The 20,115-nt window shown below is 35.7% G+C and overlaps 1 non-coding gene across 1 annotated transcript; it reads left to right on the forward strand.

The window, feature by feature from the left end:
• Positions 1-3,663: 3,663 nt before the first annotated feature.
• Positions 3,664-3,770, forward strand: LOC128288914 (small nucleolar RNA R71). Its single transcript, XR_008278810.1, has one exon. It is a non-coding gene; the product is annotated as a small nucleolar RNA R71 (small nucleolar RNA).
• Positions 3,771-20,115: the final 16,345 nt, after the last annotated feature.

Below are 20,115 nucleotides of genomic sequence, written 5' to 3' on the forward strand. Positions count from 1 at the left end.
GTATTTCTTCTTCGCCACGCTCGCTAATCATCTAATCTGCACACTTTTTAAACGGTATGGTTCCTCCCGAAATAATACTTCACATCTCAAGAAACTTTCTCCTTTGTTGATATGTCTTATCATACGACATTAAACCACAAGATAAAAAGTTAGCAATATCAGAAACCAAGGGTGTTATGGACATGACTTACCTTCAGATATGTTCATCTAGAAATGTTTCTTGAATCGGTACAAGTGGAGAATTCTCTTTTTGGCTCCAATCGGACAAGTGATCTGCTACTTGGTTTTCTACTCCTTTCAATCTTGAATTTCCAAATCCAACTCTTGAAGTAGTAGTACCCATCGAATCAACCTCGGCTTAGTGTCCTTCCGACAAGTAAATATTTAATTACCGAGTGGTCTATATGAGCATTACCTTGGTACCTACAAGATAAGATCGAAACTTGTCGAAAGCAAATACGATAGCAAGTAACTCTTTTTCTATTACCGTATAGTTTAACCGAGCTCTGTCGAGTTTGGCTTGCATAGTAGATGGGATGAAAAGTTTGTTCCTTCATGCCCATGAGCTCCTATTGAAGTCACTTGTCCCACATCAATTCAAATGGAAATGGAAAGTCCCATCGGTGTGACAATTACGGGTGCCATGACTAATCGATTCTTCAAGTCATTAAAAGCTTTTAAGCATTCTTCATTAAATTTGAATATCGTGTCATTCTCCAATAATTTGCATAAAGGTTTAGCAACTTTGGAGAAGTCCTTGATAAATCTTCGATAGAACCGGCGTGGCCCAAAAAGCTCCTAAACCCTTTACGGATGTTGGAGGTGGGAGTTTCTCAATACCATCTACTTTTGCTCTCTACCTCGATCCCATGTCTTGTTATCCGATGCCCCGAGCGATACCTTCTCGTACCATAAAATGGCACTTTTCCCAATTAAGGACTAGGTTTGTCTCTTTGCATCGCTAAGTACCTTAGCCAAATTGGCTAAGCAATTATCGTACTTATCTCCAAACACTGAAAAGTCATCCATGAAAACTTCCAAAAATTTCTCAACCATGTCAGTGAAAATAGACATCATGCATCTTTGAAATGTAGCAGGTGCATTACATAAACCAAATGGCATGCGTCTAAATGCAAATGTACCCTACGGGCAAGTGAATGTGGTCTTGTATTGATCTTCTGGTGCTACTGTAATCTGGTTGTACCTCGAGTATCCATCGAGAAAGCAGTAGTAATCTCGCCCCACGAGTCTATCCAGCATCTGGTCTAAGAACGACAAAGGGAAGTGATCCTTCCTAGTTGCCTTGTTCAGCTTTCGGTAATCGATGCAGATTCTCCATCCCGTAACTGTTCTAGTTGGTATCAACTCGTTATTTTCATTCTCTATGACTGTGATACCTCCTTCCTTTGGTACGCACTGAACCAGACTTACCCATGAACTGTCTGAAATGGGGTAAATGATACCCGCATCTAACCACTTGATAATCTCTTTTTTCACTACATCCTTCATGATGGGGTTCAGCCTTCGTTGTCCATCGATCATCCCTTTTTCACCATCTTCCAGGATGATCTTGTGCACGCATACAGATGGACTAATACCACGAATATCGGCTATGGTCCATCCGATAGCCTTCTTAAATTGTTTCAGAACTAAGATAAGTTTCTTTTCTTGCTCAATAGTTAACTCTCTTGAAACAATCACAGGCAGAGTAGAAGTGTCCCTAAATAAACATATTTTAAATGAGAAGGTAATACCTTGAGTTCTAGTTTAGGTGGCTCCTCGATTGACACTTTTGGTCGTGTGTAATCTCTCTCCTCTAAATCCAAATATTCAAAATGGGATTGTGGATTAAATCCCTTTTGATTAGCTTCTAGTAAAGCTAAGTTTCCATCCTCCTCTTCATCACTTGCAGGGTCTGATGTCAAAATTCTTTCCAGAAGATCCTCAACAGAGTTGAGTTCCTTCTCCACTATTAAATCCTCTAAGTTGGATACTGCAGAACAATCATCTATTGTGTCAGGAAATCGCATTGACTTGAAAACGTTAAATGTTACCTGATCATCCTGAACGCGCATAGTAAGTTCGCCCTTCTGCACATCAATAAGTGTCCTTCCGGTTGCTAAGAATGGTCTCCCTAGGATAATTGGTACTTCTTTGTCTGCATTGAAATCTAAAATTACAAAATCAGCAGGAAAGATAAACTTATCAACATGTACCAATACGTCCTCAATTTTTCCTTCTAGATATGCTAAGGATCGATCTGCTAGCTAAAGTGTAATCGTAGTAGGTCGAACTTCACCTATCCCCAACTTCTTAAATATCGACATAAGCATCAAGTTGATACTTGCGCCCAAGTCACATAGTGCCTTACCACAATAAGCTGCTCCAATGTTGCATGGAATGGTAAAACACCGGGATCCTTCACTTAGGGTAATTTGTCTTGAAGATATGCACTGCATTCCTTCGTCAAAGCTACCGTCTCAAATTCTCCAAGTCTTCTCTTCTTGGACAGGATATCTTCCATGAATTTTACGTAATTTGGCATTTGTTCAAGTGCTTCAACCAACGGGATGTTGATATGAAGTTGCTTGAGTACGTCAAGGAACTTCTTGAATTGGACCTCATGTTTTTACTTCTGGATTCTTTAAGGGTAAGGTGGTGGAGGTTTATATACTGGAGTTGGTACTGGTTGATTTGTCTTTAACGGTAATTCTGCTGCTAACGAAATGGTTGGCTGATTAGAATTGGCTGGTTCTGAGGTTACCTTTTCAAGTATTGCAGGTTCTGATTCTAGCGGAACAAGAAGTTCAACACTCAGTTGAACTTCTTCCAAATCTTGAGCTTCAGCATGCTCCTTTTCAGCTTCAATGATGTTGGGCTCTAACATTTTTCTGCTCCTCAATGTTAGTGCTTTACAATGCTCCTTCCCTGGATTTCTCAGATTTTCCGTATCACTAGGTAGAGCACCTTGTGAACGGTTCCTAAGTTTAGTAGCAAGCTGTCCCACTTGATTCTCCAAATTGCTTAGAGTGGCGTCATTCTTCGCCATGTATGCCTTCAATAAATTCTCTAAGCTATTGGATGATTCAGACTGAACTGGTTTCTGAACTTGCTGCGATAAACTAGGCGGCTGGGTTGGTCTAGGTTGGGCGTAGTTGTCACTGCCTCCAGCCCCTTGGTTACTCCAGGAAAGATTGGGGTGATTTCTCCATGATGGGTTGTAAAAGTTGGATTGCAGCCCTTACCTTCCTCGGTTCTGGTTCTAATTACCTATGTAGTACATAGATTCTGGGTTTGACAGACATTCTTCACACACATGTCCTTCCCCACAATAGACACGGCTATATTCTCATATTGGTTAGGTGGTTGAGTGCAAAACCTGTTAGACCCATTAGTGGTAAGATTCTTTAACATTGAACATATCGAAGATACCCAAGATGCAAGTGAAGTGAGAGCATCCACTTCATGGATTCCACAACTCGTCTTTCTGACGTTGCTCGATTGGTTGGCCACTAATAATTGTTACTGGCGATCCTCTCGATGATTTCATAAGCCTCATTGTAAGACTTAGATCAGATAGCACCGTTAGCAGAAGCATCTACTACCATCCTTGTGTGAGCGTTGAGACCATTGTAAAATGTCTCAAGTTGGATGCAATGCGGAATTCCGTGATGAGGGCACTTTCGTAATAACTCTTTGAATCTTTCTCATGCCTCATACAAGGACTCATCATCCATTTTTAGGAAAGCAGTAATCTCATTTCTCGGCTTAGCAGTCTTGCTAGGAGGGAAATACTTCACAAGAAATCTCTCTGCTAACTCTTGCAATGTAGAAATTGAGTTCGGTGGCAGTGAGTTTAACCAGGCTCGAGCTCTGTCACTCAGGGAGTACGAGAACAGTTTTAATCGTAATGCATCTTGTACTCGGCTAGGTTGAAAGAGTCGCTCACCTCCGAACAATCTTAAATGAAGATGAGGATCTTAGAGGCATTCCAATCGAATCGCCCTATGTCGAAGCATCTAGAACATGATTGGCTTCATCAATTGTTGTGCCTCTATCTCGGTCTTCTAATACCGGATTAAGGTAATTAAAAGCGGCACAACATACTCGTCGTAAGCTCTATCCCTATCATCAGCAATAAGGATAGGATTTTGAGCAAGGTTTGCTCTGTTTCCTTGATTGATATTCTCGAAATTCATTTCTTCGATCCTTCTCTAGTTCGCTTGTCTTCTTCATTGGCGAAAGGTTCATTCTATTTTAGGGTCCACTAGGAGTAAGTCGATAATTCGGTCAATACTCATAAACACCTAAAATAATCAGAGAAGAATTAATTAAGTAAAACTGAATAGGAAAATAAAAGAACCAAAATGTAAAAATAAATTCACAAATAATGTTTTTTTTTTAAAACAGTCCCCGGCAACGGCGCCAAAAACTTGGAATGGTGGAAATGTGCAAGTGTACACAATCGTAACAAGTAATAAAGTGACAAGTAAATGTCGGGTTATCGTACCCACGAGGACTGTAAAAGCAATATTTATGAAATTAATTAAAACACTTTGGTGAGGTAAAAATGATTTTGGTTTGAAAAGAGTGATTTATAAACTAAGATTTTAAAACTAAGCAAACAATTTAAATAAAATAAAAGAGTTCTAGTGCACGATTTCAATTAAGATTTAATCAAGATGATATAATTGTGTTGGATTACTTATACTGTTTAACTTAGAAATATTAAATTTGTGCTTATGTTGTTATGAATAAATTCACGGAACCCAAGAATTTGCTAACTTATGAACATTTTACTAATTAAAATTCCATTTATCTCTTGAACATATCCCTATGCCAATTCAATTGACTAAATAGATTTAATAAAGTAAACATGCTATCACACATACATACTTATTGAATTAAATTATCTCTCGTATATTCCTATGTCGATTCAACCGATTAATTCAACTTAATAAACATGTAAAAGATTATGTGAAGTAACAAAGTAGCCATACCTTGAAACAATTTAATCACAACAATCTTGCATGTTATGCAAGGCATATATATCGCCAAATACAATGCTAATTTGATTTTCGTTACCTTAGAAGAATTAAACATGCACTAATTAAGTATTGAGTCCATTAATTGCAATTTCAATCCGTTTAAACTATTAATTCTTTAGTTATCTAAACAATTATAATGCCGGATAACCTAAGCATGATTTTACTTAATCAAGCATTTCACCGAGGCCTATAACATCATAAACACTATTGTAATAATTCAAGTAGGCAAAATATAATCAACCCAACATGAATTAAATTCAGGCTAAATTGATTAAAATAACCATTTCAACAACAATATTTTTCATAGATATGTTCATCTTAAAAACAAGAAATTAAAAGAAAGGGAACAAAAAGCAAATCCAGGTGTTTCTATGCGGTCGACCATTGCTCCGCTCTTAGTCTCCGTTGTCTTCGCGAGCAAGGCTTCTATGAATCCTTGATTGCTGCCCAAGATGGTGAAGAACACCTCTTTCTCAAGAGGGAAATCGGCACAAGAGGAAGGGAAAATGGGATGGAAAAATGGAGAGGAAACTTGAGAGAAGTGAAGAGAGGATGAGAGAATGTTGTGGAATGAGGGATATTGAGGGATGCCTTGAAATAGGCAGCATAGGGTGGCTTTTATAGCTGAAGAGGGCTGCTAAAAATAGCAAATTCAGCAGCAAATAAAGCCCTCCCATGGCCGGCCACACACATGGCAAGGTTGAAGCGTTCAACCTTGCTAAAAATATGCCGGGGCAAATCTACAAAGCCTAAAATAAAGGTGGGGTTTGAACGTAATTTGGAGGTTTTTCAAGGGTCTTTTTGCAAGCATAATTTATCAGCTAATTTGCTGATTTGGGTCAGCCAATGGATGGTTCTGGTCAGCCCAATTAGTGGCTGGTTTGGCTCACTTCATTTTGTTCAACCAATGCGGTTCACTATGCCCTTTCTTCATAACTAATTAAGATAAGTTAATTATTTTATAATTCATAATGTTCATATTTTTAACATAATTTAAATATTTTATAATATTTAATTATTTTTTTGACAAGAATTTAATTGAATTTGCATGAATTTAAGTAGAATTGGGTATGAAAAAGTATATAAATTTTTGTGTTTCCAAGGGGTTATCAGAATTAGTTTAGATTTTTACCGTCTTTTTGAAAATTTGTTTTCTCTTTCCCCAATTCAAAATTCTAACGTTTTTCAGTTTCATCTTTGCACATTGCTGAAATTCTCTATTCTCCCTCTTCATTTTTTTGTTTTTGTTTTTCTTTCACTCTTTTCAAAATTCTCCTTGAATCCTCCCTTATCTTTTTCTTTTTCCATTTTATTTTTATTATCGTTTCCTTCTTAGGTCAAGAATTGCGTTGGTGCGGTTATTCTTTCCTTCTCTCGTATTTGTGTGTTGTTTGAGTGGGAATCTAAATCTTTTCTGGAATTGATGGTTTCGACAAAGGTCTTGGAGTAGTAAATTCGTTCTTGGATTGAGAAGTGGTTACAAAGGTCCTCCGTCGTGAGTAAGTCAAGTTTTGGGTAATTCCTTAATGACGAATTTGTTAGTTTAAAATCTTTAAATGGCTAAATCAAGGATGTGAAAAATGATTTTCAGCTTTGGTGTGCTTGGTATCGCTACGTGTCGAAAACGATACGAGTGTGTACCTATATCGCAGAAAATGGGAATTGGCAAAAAACTAAAAAATGGTGTTGTCGACACCACACGAGTGTGTGGTCACTCGTGTTGTAGGCTACGTGACGTAACACGGGTGTGTGGATGACAAGCGGTTGTGTGCAACACACGGGCGGATGAATTACATGTGGGCCCACACGGGTAGTCCACACGAGCATGTGGGATTTTTGGGCCAAGCCGTGTGATCCACATGGCCAAGGCCAATTTGGGCCGTGCGGGCCCATACGGGCACGTAACATGGGCATGCGAGCCTATTTTTTTGAAAAGTTTTATAAGGTTACACGGGTCGCCCGAGTCGACAGTGGACCTACTGTAGGGCCGGTATATGAGTGATCTGCCTATCTGATTTCTGTACTGAGCAAGATTTCTGTTGCATTGTATCGGGGTGTGTAACACCCCTTGTAACACCCCTAAACTGTATCCATCGCCGGACTAAGGTTAAGAGGTATTACCGAACAAATCAAAATATTACAAAATCATAAATCATATTCATCATATCATAGCAATTCATACACAAATAGTCCCTTTAAAAGGTTTACGAAACCTTAAACATGCTTTGGAGAAGGTTCAAGACCAAATCAAACACATACAAAATTTTTGAAACATAAATAATTTTCTAAATTACAAAGGTCACACACCGTGTGAAAGCCGTGTGCCTCACACGACATTAGACATGCCTGTGTGTTTAGGCCGTGACGAAATAGGGCATACATACTAACTTATCCACATGGCCACAAAACACGCCCATGTGTCTAGCCCGTGGTCAAAACTAACTTGGCCACACGGATGGCACATGCCTATGTGTGCACGACCATGTGGTGCCTGAGCTCATTTGAAATGGCCATCGAGCAACACGTAGAGACACATGTCGTGTCCCTACCCATATGGGCAAAAATAGGCCATTTACAAGGCCAATATGCCACCCATTTAGGTCTTCCCTACAAGTCCAAAGTCAAGCATCATAAATGCAACATTTTTAGCCAAATCCAACTCCAAACATGTATCTATTAATCTGAAATATCATCAACTAATTTCATGTTTATTCTTTATACCAAAACATACCAAAATCATAAGCCAAATTCATTCAATCATACATTACCAAAATCTCAATTTCTTATCGATCTTCATGCCAAAATTACAGCAAATTGACCATTTCATTTAGTCATTCATATGCATCAAATCATACCATTTTCTCATCACATAAACCACAACAAAACCATACAATATTCACATCCATTATCAAGCCATTTCAATTGGAAAAACATATATTTACATCTCCAGACATATTAACATTCTTTTAGCCTATACATGCCACATAACCAAATCTCAAAATATTATTTACTGAAATGATAACTGGATAGTGTGATGACGTCTTTATTGACTTCCAACCCGAGAGATCTCTAAAACCTATAAACATAGGAAAACACACATAGAATAAGCTTGAGAGCTTAGTAAGCGTAAGCAAATAATGTATATAATTCAACTTGAATGAGCCAAATATAGTTAACTTCATACACATATTCAATCACTTAACTTATATAATCCAACATCACCATATTAAGTAAATTCATTAGGATTATTTATCGTGAACATATAAACCATGCTTTCAATTTGAATAAAGACCATTACATCATTCATATAAATTAAGCTTGCACACATTACATAACCAACCGAAACATGGTCATTTATTACATTTCATGCATAGAAATATATCAATTTCTTTTTATGCATTTCAAAACCGAATAATCATAACAAATCACACATCCAAACCATGTTTCATTTTTCATAATTCAGTATGTTCAAACATAGGACCATAATTTCATATAACAAGCATATATAACACATCGTTCATTTCCATATATTTCATATACAAATCACATGTACTTGAATCATATATGGAAAAACACAATTATAATTCTACATATCTCATATAATTCATTTGATCATAGTTCACTTGCTAGTATCCACATCTCATTTTCACATAGTTCATATATCAATTGATCATAATCATACTCACTTTCATTGCTTAATTCATATATCTCAAACATACCGATTGAATACACATTCATATACTCATTTATTTCTCAATGCCCGTTGAACCATTTGGAATCAATAAGGATACTCGAATAGCACATAAGCTCATACAATGCCAACGTCCCGACATGGTCTTACATGTAATCAAATATCGATGCCTTGTCCGAATGACATCTTACACAAATCGTATCGATGCCAATGTCCCAAACATGGTCTTACCGTAAATCACAAAGCGATGCCAACGTCCCGACATGGTGTTACACGATAACACATATCAGAATCCTATGCCATAACATATGTATCCTAACTATTCCTAAGCTTCTCTACGTGGCTTTTGGACATCGTAACTCAATTGATTGCTCGTAAATATTGCTCCCATGCTTAATTGAATTCGACAAATACATATACACAAGAAATAATTCAATTTGGCACTATGATGCACATACATTTCAATTTAACAACATTTATTTACTTATGAACTTACCTCGTACTAACACAAATGGACCGAAACGACTATTCGACAATTTTCGACTTTCTCGATCTAAATCGATTTCCTTATTTCTTGATCTAATTCGTGCAAATTCGACTTATTTAATCACATACTCAATCAAATTCATCCAAAACACATAAATGGGCTAATTACACTTTTTCCCGATATTTCACATTTTTGCAATTTAGTCCTTATTTCACAAAACATAAAATACTCAAAATTTAACCACACCCATCTTAGCCAAATTTCATTCAGGTCCCTAACAGCCCATTTTTTTCATTTATTTCACATTTTGACCCCTCAATTTACTAAATTCACAATTTAGCCCAAATTACTCAAATTCATCAAAATTCAAATACAAAACATATTTATCTATCATCAAGCTTCCATATTTCATCAATTAACAATTCAAAACTCACAAAATCAACAATTGCATAACTCAAAATCATTATCGAATTCGAAATTGAGGTATGAGCTTGATAAAACGAAGCAATGGTATCAAACGTAAAATTATAAAAAATGAGTAAAAGCGAACCTTAAATCAAGCTTGGACCATGGCGAATATTCAAAACTTTAAAACCCTTGCTTTATTTCTTTCAATCGGTTAGAAAAGATGAACTAATGGCCATATTTTGTTTTTTAATTAATAATAACATATTAATAAATTTCTAATTTTACCCTTAACCAAATAACCTTCAAAAACTTATAATGGATGTCCATAAATGTCCATTAACCTTGTAAATGGTCTAATTACAACATAAGAACCTCTCATTTAGAAAGACAAAGCAAAGAAGCACTTTCAACAAACAGCAGGCAACTTTTACATTTTAACAATTAGGTCCTTTTATTAAATTAAGCACACAAATGATAAAATTTTCATACAAAAATTTCACACATGCTAATTCACTTATAATAAGCATGAAAAATAATATTAAAATATGTTATTGACTCGAATTTGTGGTCTTGAAACCACGATTCACTAGGGTCTAAAGCGGGCTATTACAACTCTTCCCTTTAAGGATTTTCACATAAAATCTTACCGAAAAGTAGATTAAGGATTTCCTTTCACACAGTACATTACAAATTCACATATAGCTTGATTTCTTATCTCTTTAATCATAGAATTAAGATTCTTATCATTTTTCGCTATACATCATATTAAACTGAATTTGCTTCTAACTATATTGAGTTTCCTTCATTTTCGCTTTGTTTGTTGATGATATTAATATCATGAATCATTTACTCACAAAGCTTGATCTGAAAACGGAATTAGGTAAGCGCCACATCGATCCTCATGCAATGTCACTTTTATACTCACTTGATAGTTTATCAAACAATGACAATCTTTCTTAGTTGCTTTGAAACTCTAAAACACAGTAACAAATAAATATTTTGAGAAATTTCAAAACAGCTTCGTACTCATAGCTTACTGTAATTTCTTCCAGAATTATCATATGAATTTTAGATTTTAATCTAAAACAATGATGACTAACACTATGTGCAAACTGAAAGTCTCTGAAACGGATAATTCAGCTGATTTATCAAAAGATAAATCCATGCGTATGGAAAGACTTATTCATACAGCCAATAATAATAAGAGATAATCCCGATACAAAATTCATCAAAATATTTTATTTCATCGTTACTCAGATATCAAAACATGCTGAAATAGTCCCAAAGACGCTTAATAATTAACTTTAACCTGTTGATAGCTCAGACATTTAAACGCAAGGTTAGAAATATTACGTTTTATACTTATTTATCAATACCACTTTCTCGATTATCATGCATCTTGTTACTCATGTATGAACATTCTAACTGACACTGTGAGCCTCTTGCAACAATGGTTATACAATCTTAGAGCTTCTTGATATACACACTCTATTTCAAAGAAACAAACAATCATCAATTCCGCATCTGAAGTTCTAAATCAGAAATCAATTTATGTTGAACCCTTTTTTTTAACTTATAATTTGATAACACATTTCTAAATTTCATGAATTCTCTTAGTAAGCATCAATTGAACTTCTAATCTAGCTAACATATAATCATCCTCTGATAAGATCATTCACATATTCATCGCTCGTAAAGCACACGAAATTTTCTTATTCAGATAATTCGAAACTATAATCATTTCCTTCGGATAATAATATTTACTTATAGAATCAAAAGTTGTTTTACGATTCGAGCTTGCTTTCTTGTGCAAGTTTGGATCTCGCTCAAGCGCCAATCATTTTAAACTCTTGTAATCATCAAATATGTCACATAACTCTTTTCATGTTGCTTTAATCATATGGAATCACAAGATATCTTTGTACACTCTATTTTTAGAACACACTTCAAACCGTTCATTGAAGCAAGTACTAATGTTTCGGTTGACAATATCTCCATGCTAAAGGAAAACTTCAACAATCAAACTTACATTCAATTTACCACAACATTTCTCAGATAGAATCGTTTCAATAGATATAATTTTGTATCAAATCTTCAAGAATACGAATTCTTCTTCTAGACTATCCTTCAATTCACACATGTACATTCAAGTTTATTTCCAGTCCAATGGATAGATTCAAACACATATAACCCAATTATATTTTCAATCAAATAATTCAAATCAGACTAAACCACTGAGTCAGTCTTTTTGAAGAAATCTTTTCTTCTCATTAAAAGGATAGCCCCAAACATATCATTTTACAGATTTGATCTTGATCTTCTATCATTTTCATTTTTGATGATGTCGAACCTTTCACAAGAACAAGAAAAGAGTTTATAATAAAGCTGTCTCATATATTAATCATCGAAGTTCTGAATTATGCTGAAGTTGCCTTTTTCAGATAGAAATCATAATTCCATAATAAGACCGATGTCTCACTCGTAATAATAGATAATATCCCAGTTGTTAATAAAGCATTTGAATCCAGAAGAAAATCAAATATGATTTGAACAACAACCAATACAAAAACACAACTTTTGTAACTCTGATAACGGTACTGCAGTACTCCCAAGTTTCAGTATAGAAATTATGATTATAATAGATATAGTCATTTCCATCAAATAGATATCTCGTATAGATAATCACATGAAATGTAACACCCCAAACCTAGCCTAGACGTTATGGTTGAATCTGGCGATGTCACATTCAAGGGGTTGTATTGGTGGCCAGGGCTGAAACAGAAAGTTAATAATTTTTTGGCTAGATGCTTGACATGCCGGAGTTAAGGAGCACCGATTAGCCTTCGAGTTTGCTATAGCTAATTAATATTCCCTTGGAAGTGGGAATGTTTGACGATGGGCTTCGTTAGTGGGTTACCCTTAACACGCAAGAGAAGGATTCTATTTGGGTCATCATGGATCGATTGACCAAGTAAGCTCACTTTATACGGTTCATCGATTATTCTCTACGAAGCTAGCAAAGCTATATATTTACGAGATAGTGAGATGCAAGTGTCGACTTCCGTCATCTCCAATAGGGATCCTCGCTTCATGTCTCGATTTTGGGGAAGTTGCATGAGGCTTTGGGTATGAGATTGGACTTGATCTATGTTCCATCCTCGGATCGATGGTCAATCTAAGAGGGTGATTTAGATACTATAGGATATGTTAAGTAGCTACTTGATTGATTTTTGAGGAAGTTGGGAGGACTATCTACCGTTAACGAGTTCACCTATAATAACACTTCCATTCTAACATCCAGATGGCACTATCACGAGTTTGTATGGTCATAGGTGTCGTACCTCTTTATGTTGGATGAATTGGGCAAACGACATGTTTTGGGTGAGTTGGTTTCTAAGACGAACATAAGGTTCGATTGATTAGGGATCGACTAAAGGTAGCTTTTGACGGTAGAAGTCTTATGTTGATCTGAAGAGACGTGAGATTGAGTATTCTATGGGCGACTTTGTGTTTTTAAGGTCTCGCCATGGAAGAAGGTTCTGAGGTTTGGTCGCAAGGGCAAGTTGAGCCTTATGTTTATTGGGCCGTACCAAATTCAAGTGAGTGGGACCGGTTCCATATCAATTGGAGCTACCTCTAGAGTTAGATGTATCCATGATGTGTTCCACATCTCAATGTTGAGCGATGCTCTAATTCCACGACATCGTCCCTTAGAAAATTGAAGTTAGAACAGATCTAACCTTTGAGGAAGAGCTAGTCTAGATTTTGGATCGTGACGTAAGAGTTCGAGGAGGAAGTCTATCCTCAGTTAAGGTTCTATGGCGTAATCATAGCACTAAGGAGGCTATGTGGGAGCTCGAGGATGCAATGCATCGATAGTATCCTCATTTATTCGACTGAGTAAATTTCGAGGCTGAAATTTTCTTTTAGAGGGTAGAGTTGTAATGCCCCAAACTTTATATTTTTATTTTTCAAAAAGTGACACAACGTATATCGCTTGGTGATTAAGTGTTCGGTATGTGGAGAGATCCCAAGTTCAAGCTTTAACTTGGGTAAATTTTTATTTTTATGAATTAAGCCCTATCTCCGATCAATATGCTTATAATTAAAATGTTGTAAATAACTATCGAATGGGTCTGCTGTCGGTGGCTAAGTGGTGTTGGTGTGAGAGAGGTCTTAGGTTTGATTCTCTAGGACAAAAAGGGTATTATTTTTGCTAGTGGTGTCGTGGAGAGTTTGAGTAGAATTGAAATGCAAGTGGTAAAGGTGTAGTGGAATGTGTGGAGAGAAAATTAAGGGATTTTGAATAGGGAGAGTGGTGGATGGTTTTGGGGTGTTTGAGTTGTAGTGGGTGAGTGTGGGATTGAGGATTTAGGGGTTGTCTAATTTAATTTAGATTTTTACTCTCTTTTTGAAATTTGTTTTATCTCCCCAATTCCAAATTCGCGTTTTCATTTTCATCTTTGCACATTCTGAAATTCTATATTCTCCTCTTCATTTTTGTTTTTGTTTTTCTTTCACTCTTGTCGAAATTCTCCTTGAATCCTCCTTTTCTTTTCTTTTTCCATTTTATTTTTATTATCATTCCTTCTTGCATCAAGAATTGCGTTGGTCTGATTCGGTGGTAATTCTTTCCTTCTCCTATATTTGTATGTCGTTTGAGTGGGAATCTAAATCTTTTTCGAATTGATGGTTTAGGCGAAGGTCTTGGAGTAGTAAATTGTTCTTGGATTGAGAAGTGGTTACAAAGTTCCTTTGTCGATGAAGTCAAGTTTTGGGTAATTCTTTAACGACAAATTTGTTAGTTTTAAATCTTTAAATGGCTAAATCGAGGTTGTGTAGAATAATTTTAGGCTTTGTGCGCTTGGGAGTACTTATGCATCTGAACGATATAGGTGTGTACCCATATCGCAGAAAATGGGAATTGACGAAAAGCCAAAAATGGTCTTCTTGTCACCACACATGTAGTCACCCATATGGCCGTGTGATGTAACACGAGGTGTGGTCGACGAGGCGGCGTGTACAACACACCTGCTGGTGAATTGGTCGTGTGGGCCACATGGGTAGTCCATATAGGCGTGTTGGATTTTTGGGCCAAGTCGTGTGATCCACATGGCCAAGGCCAATTTGGGTGTGGGCCACAAGGTATGGGCCCACGCACGCCACATGGGTGTATGAGCCCAATTTTTGAAAAGTTCTATAAGGTTACAGGTTGATCGAGTCAATCTGGACCTCTGTAGGGTCGTAAGTATTACTTAGACCCTATGAGTGATCCTTGTCGATTTACATCTGAGCATGAATTCTAGAATAAGAATGTATGAACTGTAATTGCATATGACATCACATTTTATGTATGTTGCATTGCATCGGGATGGGTTGATGATTTATCGGAGGAAGTGTCTGAAAGGCTCTTAAGCCTATTATCTAGTAGCTTTTCTGCGATATTACGACTTTGTCTTTGCATTTGATTGCATATCTTTTTATGTCTTTGCATTTTGGTATAGCATGGTGTGTAAGGATGGGTGGGTTGATTTAATCCCCACATCGTGTAGAGGTGGACGGAGATGGTGTGTAGAGGCTGGTGGGTAGGATTACGATATTCATTACGATCGCATATCATATCTAAGATGGGCTAAGCCCTAATTTATATTTGTTTCTATATCCAGGTGGGCTAAGGCCCTCGATCTAGTAATGGGCTCAGCCCAAACTGTATATACATGATTGATTTTTGATATTATGCTCTCGCATGTATTCGTGGGATTACACATGAGTTTGCAAAAACTCACCCTTTTCTATTTGATTTGTTCAGTAATCCCAATTAGACGGATCGAGCGGCAGGACTGGGCGGTGACCACCACTATTTCGTGTTGTTTTAATTCGGTTTTTTTTAAGTTACTTAATTTCTCGTTAATAAGTTGGGTATTTATTTTTGTAATTGGGACTTTTGTGACTGACTGTTTAAATTTGGGATTATACTTTACTTTCCGTTTTATCACTACAAAAACACGACGTTTTCTTGGAATTAAAGTTTTCCTAAAACAAACGGTTTCTCAAAAAAAGTTCACAAGCTTTCGCTAAAAAGTCACGTTTTGAACCATAATAATGAACATGTGTTTTTCGAGTCAATTAAAGACTAATAAACTAGAAAGGTTTTCACCGATGAATTAGACTACAAATTTCATTCCATGTGACGTCCAGATTAAGCCATAACGTCTAGACGGGTTTGGGTGTTACATTTAGTAGTATCACTAAAAATGGGTTGTTATAGGTTTAGTCTCTTCAAGCTTTGCCAATGAGTGGCGATCCATGCTTAGTGGATTTTGAGTTGAATTTTGCTTGATTTTTAAGCAATTAAAATGCCATAACAACCCCGAGTGAGACTCGATCAAATGTAAATCTTGGAAAATCTCTAATTTCTTCAACATTGCAAGGACCTTGTGTAATTAAACCAAAAAGTGATTTATGTGGACATCCATGTGTAGTTGAATTTGGGTTGACTTGGTCTTCAATTTGGACTATTTTTTTTTTGTAATCTTGCAAAGCTATCGGACTGCCAAAATAAATAGATAAATTAAAGGACCAAAGAACAAAATTTATCCAATTTAAATAATTAATTCAAACCCAAATTATTAATGAAAAATTTTAAAATGAATTATTAAATATAATTTTATATTTTATTATTTAATTTAATCATGTATGGCCCATTTTATGTCTTAAAAATATAATATGTTCAAATAAATATAAAATAAACCATTTTATGCATGAAAACTATATAATAAAGTAGAAAATCACATTTTAATAATTTTTATGTCCTAATTTCATATTTTCACATATTTCATTAAGTTATTAAACAATTACTTAGTTTTAACAACAATTTAAGTAAAATGTGATAAATTACATAGGAAAAATCCTATATATTTTTCAGTTTACAGTTAGGCACCTAGGTTGGATTTTTGGTATGTTATATGTTTGTTTGATTGAGTTTTGAAGGCATGAAAATGGTTGTTTTGGTTGTGTCTTGATGCCTATGAAATGACATTTTTGGGGCTTGTTTTGGATGTCATATTTGGTGCACACGAACTGGGACACTGCTATCACCAGTCGTCATACATGGCCTACTCACATAACCATGTGTTTTATTAAGTTTTAGGTGCAGGTTGGTCCACACAGTCATAGAGTTAGATGGCCTAGAGACACGCATGTAATCCTACGTTGAAAACACATACGTTTTGGCACACGACCATGTGGCCCTATTTGAATACCTACATGGTCCGTACATGAGTGGGACATGGCCGTGTGTCTAGACTTCAAATGTTCACTTGGATTAGGCTATATCACTTGGCCTAGCCATATAGCCTGTGTGACCCTCTTTCAAAAATTTTCAAGAACTTTCTAATTTGTTTAAATTTGATCCCAAATTGTTCCCAATCTATTTTTAGGGCCTTGTAGACTCGATTTAAGGCCCATAAGTTTAATTGTCAATGATTAGATTCAATTATTATAAGTTAGCATTTAATTTGTATAATTATTCTATTGTGAAGTTAAATGTTCTATTTTGCTCGATAATACTTTGTAACCCTATTTTGACAATGAGACGAGTTAGGGATGTTATGATCTTCTACATCGAATTAAGAAAGATCAGTTCCATCACTATTAGCCACCGTTATAGCACCAACCAACCACCATATCACTATCATCCCTACCCTTTCTTCCTCTCCTTTCTACCACTACACCATCATCGCTAGATCGTCGTCACCACCATTTTCTTCTTTTCTTCTCCTTTATTTTCCCCTTAATCGTAAATGAAACTCCTTTATTATTTGTTATTTCTCTTTTCTTCATATTGATATATTTTTATTTTATTTATTTATTCTCACTATTTTCCTTATTTTTGCCTCTTGATAAACATTATTCACTCTCCTACTTAAATATTCATTGAATCAAAATCCTTCAATTCAATTGGTAAATAGTAGGTAAAGTTAGTATAATCTAATCTTAAATTTTCTTTTCTCTATTATGCAAAAACTTATATACACATATATACATTACTTTTATTACATTTTCATTAAAGGATTCCTCACGGACCACTAGAAATCATAGCACAAAAGGATCATTTAGATCTTTATTGTTAAAGTGATTAAGTAAGTTATTGTGCATGAGATTTCAAAAAGATTATTTTGAACTAAGAAAATTGAAAGTAACATATTAGTGTGATTTCGTGTATTTTAAATCCGAGCCTATGTTAGTGGAATATTAGAGACCAAAGTAGTGAAATCGAATTCCGATCAAAGTCTAGGTTTTATCCAAATGATGTTGTGTTTAATTGATTTAAAAGGTTACAAGAAAAGAATTTATGCTAGTGTTTTTCTTTACATCAGACTATTTTGGTGATTGATGAATCCTTCAAAAGGATCAATTCAAGTAAGTGACTCTATTCTAACAAATTTGTGATACCATACATGTATGTATAGTGTTTCAAGACTCATGATGTTCATATATCTTGTGTTATTGATGCATGTCTCAATTTTTATTGAGACTGATTAAATGATGAATCATGCATATTATAACTAAAATTTAGTCACATATTAAAAATGTGGATTTTGATACTATTAATCCTAAAAGCGTCATTAAATGTGCTTATTGTATTGTGTGACCCAAAATTGACCCTAGTCGGGATGTGGTTTGGGACCACAAACCGAGGCATAAAAATAATTTAAAATTTATTTTGATGCCTATGATATGTGTTAGTTTGTGTGTGACATTTCGATGTTTCGATTTAGAGTTATAAAGGTGAATTTCACTAGAAAGGACCTAGTAGTAAACTTTGAAAGTGTGATGGGGAAATGTGTGATGACTTGTTGATAATGCATGCAAAATAAAGGATTTGCATGTCAAATTTCCCCCAACATGTAGTGGCGGCCATGACAAGCGTGTATGGGTTAAACATGTCATGAAACATGTTTTGTTGATGCATTAGGGAGAAATGATAAAATAAAGAGTATGGGTAAGTAAAGAATGAAAAAAAATGTGTGTGAGTGTGGTATCTTCTCCCCATTGCCGTGAGTTGTAGAGGAGGAAAGGAAAAATTTTGTTCATCCATTTTTCTCTTCTTTGGCGAAAATACTAAGGAAAAGGAAGGATTTTTGCTTCATGCTTGGTTTAGAAGAGAACTAGAAGGAGATTCGGCTATAATTGCATCAAGATTAAGGTATGTTTGAGGTTGTGTCATGAGGTTCATGCTTGTTTTGGTTGCTAACTTGATGTGCATGTTAGCCATGGTTCAAATCCTTGTTATGCCATGAAAATGGTATTTGGCCAAGGTTGATATTGTGTTAAAGCCATTTCATGCTAAATGTGAAGCTTGTTGATGATGCATGTAATGATGGATTGACTACTCTTGAAATTTCTTTTTAGTATTCTTGAGTAGGACATTGAATTCTTTGTTTAACCATGACCAAAGTTAAAAGGGTATGGTTGTGATGTATTCGCCATGGTGCATTCATGAGCATGATTTATGCTTGTTACTTGATTGGTAAAATTTATGTTTGGATGGGTATGAACCCTTGAGATTCGACCATGCACCTATATGTATATATATGTTTGCACATGATGTGTTGGAATGACATATATACTACCTCAAAGTATGTATTTTCATGTGATTGTGTTTTGATTATGAAGCAAATGATAGATGTGTATTGAGCTACAATATGTAAAGCATTAGCTAGTAAAATGTGTGCCATGCATGTGTGGTATTAAACATGTAATTGGCCTCAACATCAACATGCATAATCGGCCCATGAATGAGTACCTAAGAGGTTGTGTTGTTCGCCATGAGTAAGCATGTTGAAGGCTTTGTGTGTTGAGTCGATTCATGAATTCGTACTTATGTGACTTTAATGTCTAGTGAATATATGTGGGCTAAGTGCCTTGAGTTCCTCTTTTGATACTCAAATGATTGAATCAATTTATTTGCTAAATTAAGCTCAAGAGCAAAGAGGGACCAAATCCGATAAAGGAAGGAAAAAGTAGTCGAATAGCCATCGAATCATTCGACAACATCCGAGTAAGTTTTCGAGTATCGAACTTAGATTTTGATTCGATTGGATGAAGTAATAAGCAATCAAATTGTGCCCTTGTATATGGCCATTGAGCCGAAATGATATTTTGATTAAGTAAAATGTGCATAAAAGTTTGTTATGAAATTGAAACAAAGATGTGAATGAATGTGCATGTGATATCCGGGCTAAGCCCAAAGGCAATTGTCGAGCTATGATATCCGGCTAAGCCGAACAATTTGCGAGTTGTGATATCCGGTTAAGTCCGAAGGCATTTGTCGGGTTACCATAACCGGCTCGTCCAAGGTGTTTTGAATGAGTAGCTATATCCGGATAAACTCAAGGTATGTGATTTGAAATTTATAAGCTGCTGGAAAATTTTCAGTTAATGCACTTGTGAAATTCCCAACAACAAGGTATTTTTTG

This window comes from Gossypium arboreum, unplaced genomic scaffold, assembly GCF_025698485.1.
Source record: "Gossypium arboreum isolate Shixiya-1 unplaced genomic scaffold, ASM2569848v2 Contig00326, whole genome shotgun sequence".
Taxonomy (NCBI): domain Eukaryota; kingdom Viridiplantae; phylum Streptophyta; class Magnoliopsida; order Malvales; family Malvaceae; genus Gossypium; species Gossypium arboreum.